Here is an 8,616-nt window from a genome sequence, read left to right on the forward strand (position 1 = left end):
GACTTCAGCCCTGATTGGTATTCTGCCCAGATACACCTTTCTTCACAAAAATCTTTTCCTGAGAGCAAACCACAGGGATTTGTGGCTGTCGCCATCAATGATAGGTTTGGGATATGATAAAATGTAGAAAATGGCTAAGTAGGAGAGTGCATGCTTTATAAAATAGAATTTAAAATAATAGGTATCAGCAGCAGAAGTTTGTAGGAAACACATGGTGGGAAAATAGAACCCCACCCTGCGGATGGCATCTGGTACAAATTGAGCAATGAGTTGGACAACAAAACAATGTGTCTTCAGCAGCCCCTTAAGATCAAACCACCAATGACAAGCATGGACCTTTGGAACCTCTACTTTCCTCTTCTTGAAACAGCCAAAATGAGTAGGGGAATGAAAAGGAAAATGGCTTTATTATCTATGAGCTGCTTGTCCCTCCCTTCAGATAGCCAACTCTCCAAACGGGCATTTTGATATACCTTGGGAGTTCTTGTTATCTAACAATTCCATTTAGGGTGAAATGTGCTCCTCCCTGCCTACATTCCATATTCTTACATCGCTGACTTCTCCTCATCATTCTGACCCATTCATTAATCTAAGATTTAACGCAGCTGAAAGAACAGCCATGGCCAGTCCTGTGCCGGCATCATGGAGGCTAGAGAAAAGTGGGAATTATAAGAATCTTGGAAGGAGCATATCTTAAATGGGAACTCAATCCCAGTGATCAGTGAAGGCTCCAGGAAAAGGGTATGAGTTCAAGAAGGTCAAGTCAACAAAAATTCATCGGGCATCTACTGTGCGTCAGGCACTAGGATATGTCACTGAACAGCACAATCCTCTTTGTTCCCTGGTACTTATGTTCTAACATCTGGTGTGCGTGTTCCCAACAACATTATAATTTGCACTGGGCTGGAACCGTGAAGCTCTGCAGGAGGGTTTTACTTTCGATTAAATTCATACCATCCCTGTGGAAATCTAGAGCTGGAATGAATGTGGCAGTGAGGGTCCCGTTGCCTAAGTCCGGTTGCCTGTCCAATGTAGCTTTCTGCTGTGAAAGCCGAGAACCCGAAGCTTGTCTGTGTCCGGAGAGGCTTTTAACAAAGAGAATATATTTTGGCAATTAGCCAACAGCTTAAATTCTTGGAAAATGAAATGTTTTAAAACACCAAATCTATGAAGACAAAAGGGTAAATCATAGGGTCCTTTTTGAATGAATAGGAAAGCAACCGGCTGGCCGCTTCACTTTCTTCATATTTTGGCTCAACTGTCACCTTTTCAGCAAGGCCTTCCTGACCATCCAGTCCCTCCCGGCTCCCCTGCCTCTATGTCTGGCTCATACCATCCGACTTATTATAAATGCCCATATTTATTTGCTTGCTGTCTGTCTCCTCACTATGGAACATAAGCTCCACCAGGGCAGGGACTTTTTTTTTCAGAGTTATCCCCAGAGGGAAGGTCAGACGCCTCCTGTTGAGGCTGAGAGATGGATCCTTTACTGGGTCTGAATAACTCGTACCTTCCTGCCATTGCTGCTGTCACCGCCAAGTTTAAGATTCCCTGAGGTCAATGCTGGTGTCATTGTTGCAGATGTCTTTAGGCTCCTAAAATGGATAAGTCAGATGTTAGAGTTGATTGATACATCAAATATCTACCTAAAAAGGAGCGTCTCAGGTTGATACACAAAACTTGATAGACTTGGTCTCCAAGTTACCAGAAAAAGCTATTATTTTAGGACATCCTGCCTTCTCCTACTGTAGGTGTTGTTGGGTGGTCTTCTCCGGATACCAATTCACGGTACAGTTGATTTTCATAAAACTGATTCTCTAATTCTGCTTCCTATGACCATCAGTGAAGAAATTTTGAAAGTCTGCAGTGAGGAAACATGTAAGCATTTGAGATTTGTGAGGGTGAACGCATAGCAATCTGAGGGCAGGGCCCAGACGGCCAAAAGAAAATAAATTCTCATGTTAATAACAACTGTCAGAGATTCACTAGGGCCAAGAATTTTGAGACTGAGTTTCTGGAAGTTGATGGTTTAGTGATGAGTTGCCTGATAGTGATTAGTGGGAATTAACTGCATTTAGATTAGAAAGTGGTGGAAATTGGAGTCATTTGTAGTTGCTCAATGTAGAGGGATAGAACACAGTAGAAACTTGGTAATTGATCACCCCCACTTAATTCTAACTAAAGGATGATTTTCTGGTCCAAAGATGGAACTAGAAATAAGTTATTTTTCCTCTAAATAAGAGGAAATTTACACAAAAAACCCCACAAACTATGACTCACACAAAAGCAAACTAGAGGGATTTCTTTCCTCCTTCTGTTATGGGTCGTACTGTGCCCCCCCCCCCCCCGCAAAAAAAAAAGACATGTTGAAGTCTTAGCTCTCCATACCATTGAATAGGACCTTATGTAGACACAGGGTCATTTGCAGGGGATTTAGTTAAGATTGGGGATCATCCTGGAGTAGGGTGGGCTCTCCATCCACTGTTTAACACTAACCTTATGAAAAGGGGGAAGACAGTGTGAATACTATGGAGACAAAGATTGGAGTGAGTCATGTACACATCAAAGAGTGCCTGGGACTTCCACAGGCTGGGAGAGGCAAGGAAGAGCATCCTCTAGAGACTCTTCTAGAATATAGCCCTGCCGACACTTTGCTTTCCAATGTGTAACCTCCAGGGCTCTTAGACAATAACTTTCTGTCACTTTAAGGCACCAAATCTGTGACACGTTGTTATGGCAGCCTAGGACATTAATTTACCTTTTTTAGGCCCACGCAGGGAAGAGAAAGGAGGGCCCCGAGTCAAAAAGTAGAATAAAAGGCTATAGGTAGTTTCTCACCACTTAAAGTGAGAGGCGTATGTTGATGGTGCAAACCAGAGTTTGGATTCTCCGGAAGCCTGTAGGGGGCCCCGACTTGTCTGCTGGGGGGAGGCATAGCTGGTTTGTCTCAGCAGGTGAACTCACAGCAGCCAAGACCTGGGGTCCGCGCTGGTGCCTCTGGCCTCCCAGGTGCAGAGTCATGAGGCTGACTCTATTTATGGTGTCACTTGGGATTAGTCCTGGCTCTAGAGAAGCTGACAAGATGGACCCCAAGATTACTTTAAAACACATCGACTAAAGCCAGTCACTCTTATTTTTCCAACAAGACACCAATGCCGAGAAAATCAGTCTGGTGCATGGTATGAAGTTGCATCCACTAGTTTTCTACCTGACATCTGTAGGTTTCAGTAGGGACAACATTATGGCCTAATAAGGTTTCCCTGGAGATGGAAATGACTTGAGTTATCTAGCCCCCTAAAATGATTGGCCTAGAGATTCTTACTAATCCCCCTTGGCTTCTAGACAATTTTTGTTTTTACTCTTTCCACAGATCCTCTCCTGCCTCCCTATCAGTGGTAAGCAGAGCAGCCTAGAGATTGTTTACCTGTCTCTTGTGATCTATGTTCCTCACATTCACCCCTACATGGTGTCTTCCAGTATCATTTGCTCTTGTCAGTCAGTAGATTTTCTTTGCTTCCCGTGTGTCTAGCTTATTGGGGGTGGGAGGGAGAGAGAATGAGTAGATTTTTATGTGGATAAAGGTAATCCAAAATTTGTGTGGTTTTTTTGTTTGTTTTCATTTTAGGGAGAAAAAGTGAAATGACATACCTTATAAAGCACATTTTTTTAAAAAAATCCAATTCTTTAGCAAAAAAAGACTGTGTTGTTTCAGGTACAGTGGTTGAATGTTCTATCTGTGTGAATCTGGAGGCATCAGTTCATATTAGTGATATGCAAATGGCAAAATTGTGACATTTAATTTGACATTTGAAAAGAAACATAGATGTAGAAATATTATCTGGAAAGCATTAGTACTTTATCAATATTATTTATTTTAAAGAGCAGAACTCATTACATGCCTATCTTCTTCATCTAGCCATTTAGCAAATATTTACCGAGTGTCTGCGAGGTGCTGTGTAGGAGCCGGAAATGCAGTGAAAACAAGGACACCATCTCCGGCTTTCCGAGCCTTATCAAGCAGAGACATGGACCGACAAACAGGTGGGACAAGAGTGTGTTGCTCAGAATTGCTGCAGAAGAGCTCTTTGGAATTATAATCCGAAGAGTGAGGGGTATTTGTCAGGGGAAGGGGACAAGCCAAGGGAAGGGGGACAAGACTATAGGAAAAGAAATAGCATGTTAAAAGGCTCGGATTTTCATGAGCCTGTTCATAACTGGAGCCAAAAGTAATTTGTGTCACATGGTTGCTTAGCTTGAGAGGGAAGGAGTAGGGAGAGATGACGCTAGAGACAGAATCAGAGGTTGTGTTAAAGATCTTGTGTCTTAGATTAAGGAATTTCTGTTTCATTCGGAGGGCCACAGAGGGCAGAAGCAGGGCAGGGATTAAGGAAGGTCACTCTGGCCTGTATGTGGCAAATAGGCTGTAGCGGACAAGGTCAGAGTCAGAAAAGGCAGGGAGCAGGCGGCTGCAGTACCCCAGGCGAGCTCTAGGGGGCAGTGGCACCAGCCATAGAAGTGGAGAGAGATCTGTAAGTTAAAATACATTCAGAGGTAGGATAGGTAAGACTTGGTGATTTATTAAGTTTAGAAGTGGAGAAGAGGGAGGATGCAAGGATGGCTTACACGTGAAATAGAACTGTCTTCTCTCCTGGAAAAGAATATTGCTGTCCTAGAACATGAGAGAAATTGTAGGACCTAAGTAAACAATCAAGATCTCACTTCTCAGTGCCATATGGAAGAAATGTGTGCTCTTCTAGCATTTCAAGTGGAGGTATACGTTTAGTTTCTGAAGACTCAATTTGTAACTAAGTTACAATTTCAGACCCATTACTTAGCGAAGGTTCCAGTGCAGGGAGGAGAGAACAAGTGATGTCTGGAGGAATGAGCCGCTTTGGAAGGTGATGTCATCTGTTCAATTCCAGGGTCTCATGGTCATAAAGGGGGTGGGGGGAGGGTGCTCACATCCAGTGGAGCTTTCTGCACTGCTCCGTCTGATGCCAGAGAGGAAAGTAAAAGCGCCTTTAGTGCCCTGACGAACTCGTGCGCTGAGTTTATCAACATATTTCAGTCTGAGAGAATTTACCCCAAGGGAAACACCTTCCCCTGGGAAAGGTAAAGATCTTGAAAGATACCACCATTTGTTTCCACCGTTGAAGATTTTCTTAGGTGCGTACTTATTTGGGAAAAGTGAGAAACCTTCTCAGGTAGTAACGGCCACAATCAATTATTTATCTAGCTGAGACACTTGGGAACTTTTGGAGAAGACTGTTCTGGAAGTTAATATACCTGGTACAGAACTTCTTCCAGCTTCTAAGCCAACCATGTACGTGTCCTGCCACATTCTTCCCACTAGCCTTTCTACTTAAAAGACAGTGCTTGGAACATAGAAGTATACAAGTACGTTAAAATACCATATTGTTTATTAGTAAGCAAGTTGGCAAAATATCTTAAACCTTGAAGCCTCTTGCTTCCATTTTCTGTATACTCCCTACTGGCCCTTTCCATCATCCCAGATGGGCCTTTCAGAAGTCAACCACGTTAGAGCATACAGTTTATCTATTACCGGATTCTAGCTGAAAAGATTACTGTTCATATTCAGAAAGTATTTGGTACTCATTAGTCAGAACTGTCCAATCTGACCAATGACATTGACAGTGGACCTTGATTTTTATTTACAACTCCCTGTCTCCCTTGGCTCTTCTCTAGGAGAGCAAAGCCTTTGTATTATCATATTATCTTGTGCCCTACTTTTTGCATTTAATCCCAGCATCTTTATAATTAATAGCTTCTTTATATTTTTTCAAAGACTACACATGAAAATTTGAAGACCGCTGTGCAGCTAGAGATACATACGACCGGACACAAATATGCCTCCGTTCTAAAGCTGTTCATTTTCTGTGCTTTTCCTATCTTTTTAAATCTGAGCACACATTCTCACCTTGGGCTTTCTTTACTCTTCTGTCTGTTAGAACTGTCTAAAAATTTTTGTCTGGTAAAGTTGTGTTTTGCCTTGCCGAAGCACTGTCCAGTTTCTTCTTAAGTCTTTTTGATACATTGCTTCTTGTAGTTTTGGGTTTGGGGGGTTTCTACAGTGCTCTGTAAAGAAATTTAGGGATCACTTATACATCCCCCACCCTGTGCTTTTACAGACTTTTGTAGGTACATTCCGTTAATGCACAAATTGCTTTCCTATTCTCCAGCTGGTTGTATTCTCTAGTCCTGGTGGTAAATAATTTTGGTGCCATGAACCATTTCAGCATAGTGGGGACACCCATTGACCCCTTCTTGTAGGAGTGTCTTTAAATGTAAAGGTAAAATACATCCAGTTACAAAGAAACCAATTAAACTGAAAGACAGTTACATACTTTAGAAATTGTGGTATAGTAATTAGTGACCTTCTTTATTGGCACATTAAATGATAGGGGTATTAAAATTTCAGAAAATCTGTGATTTCTCTTACTGAGGAAAATCACAGGTGCTGTTAACATTACTTATGGTTTACTGCCTATGTTCAAAATCAGTTAAAATGATGATTTTCAGTCAGCATTCAGGGAAAAGAAGTATGTGAACATTTTCTTCCCATCCAAGTTAGTGGATCCCCTATATTCTGTTCACAGGTGTTTGAGGGGTTATCTAGATCCCAGGTTAAAAACTCCTGTGCTTTGAGACTCAGCTCAAATAACCCATCTCCTATGTAAAAACTCCTGTAAATTTACTAGACCTGCTTGCTCTGTCTTATTCCTTTTGTGCCTTATTCATCCTCTGTTATGCAATGTTCAATTATTACATTTATTATTATTATTGTTGTTAGTTTTCCTATATCTCCTCTTTGTAATTATCTCTTTTGCTCACTTCTATTTTCTTGGTATCCAGGATGGTGTCTGAGATATTGCATATACTTGACAAACATTTGTTTAATAAGTGATCTAAAACCTAAACAGCTTCTGGCAACTTCTCCCAAGTCACAAGTAATGGAAGAACCTGAATTTAATTTTTTCACTTCTACATGGAGCACAGTGTACAAGTGTTGTTCTTGAATGGAGATGTGCTTTTAGCAAGTGTTTTCTTAGCCTCACCTTAACCTTTTGCTCTGCATTGATATACACTTAGTCTCTCATGAAGTCACATTAATTGATTTACAATTGAGCCTTCTGAGTATTTTGCTACCTTATGCATGTACAAATGGAAAAACTAATTCCTTGTTAGATTAAAATATAAAATTACCTGCAAACAAATAAATATTTCTATTTATAACTGAAAAGAACCCTGACAATGGAATATTGGTTTGTTTATAGGGTATTTATTCTGAATAATGGGCTGAGAGATTATAAATAACTATTAGGAAAAAAATGTGCCTCCAGAAAAAAAATATTATTCCAATTAGTCTTAGTGCATTAAATTTACCACTAAGTAGCACCAATTAGCTACTTATTTAATCATAAACTTTTGCAACCATATCACCCAATTCGGTTCTATATAAAGTCAACATCAAAGATCAGCTGAGGTTGGATATCATGATGTTTTAGTCACTTTTGGAAGGGGAGGTGAGTACAGTCTCTGACAAATAATAATGATAGGGTTCTGGCAGTAAACACAGAGAGTCATAAGGAGAAAAACAAAAAGGAGGAACAAAAAAAGCTAGAGTCAAAATAGAGTGATCCATGGGCTTCTTGTCCTTGGCCTTCAGCAGGCTGTTGTGGTCAATCTAGAGGCTGATTCCTTTTCTCTCTCTCCTTCTCTCTCTCTCTCTCTCTCTTTCTCTTGCTTTCTCTCTAGGATGCTCTGACACTCACGCGCACGTACACACACACACACACACACACACACTTTCTACTTTTCCCTATCCCTCCTATGTTGTCTTGGGGTAGGGAGAAGGGTAGTTTTCTAGGTGGCTACAAAATTCTTACAGTTATATATTTTAATTAATATAAAATATTAATAATCAGCCTACATTGGTGCAAAACAATATTCTGTGAAAAACATATATTTCCCCTATGCTTTAAAAATATTTTTTATGGGGGCGCCTGGGTGGTTTGGTGGGTTAAGGCCTCTGCCTTAGGCTCAGGTCATGATCCCAGGGTCCTGGGATCGAGCCCCACATTGGGCTCTCTGCTCAGCAGGGAGCCTGCTTCCTCCTCTCTCTCTGTCAGATAAATAAATAAAATTTTAAAATATTTTTTATGGGGGTACCTGGGTGGCTTGGATGGTTAAGATCTGCCTTTAGCTCAGGTCATGATCCCAAGGTCCTGGGATCAAGCCCCACGTCAGGCTCCTTGCTCAGTGGGGAGTTTGCTTCTCCCTCTGCCTCTGCGGTTCCCATTGCTTGGACTCTCTCTCTGTCAAATAAACACTTAAAATCTTTTAAAAATATATTTTTATAGAGAAAATCCTGGAGAAAAAAGAAGATTAATATTGGTGAAGTGAGGGGCACCTGGGTGGCTCAGAGGTTAAAGCCTCTGCCTTCGGCTCAGGTCATGATCCCAGGGTCCTGGGATCGAGCCCCATGTTGGGCTCTCTTCTCAGCAGGGAGCCTGCTTCCTCTTCTCTCTCTACCTGCCTCTCTGCCTACTGTGATCTCTGTCTGTCAAATAAATAAATAAAAAAAAAATCTTAAAA

The sequence above is a fragment of the Mustela nigripes genome, chromosome 18 (genome assembly GCF_022355385.1).
Source record: "Mustela nigripes isolate SB6536 chromosome 18, MUSNIG.SB6536, whole genome shotgun sequence".
Lineage (NCBI taxonomy): Eukaryota > Metazoa > Chordata > Mammalia > Carnivora > Mustelidae > Mustela > Mustela nigripes.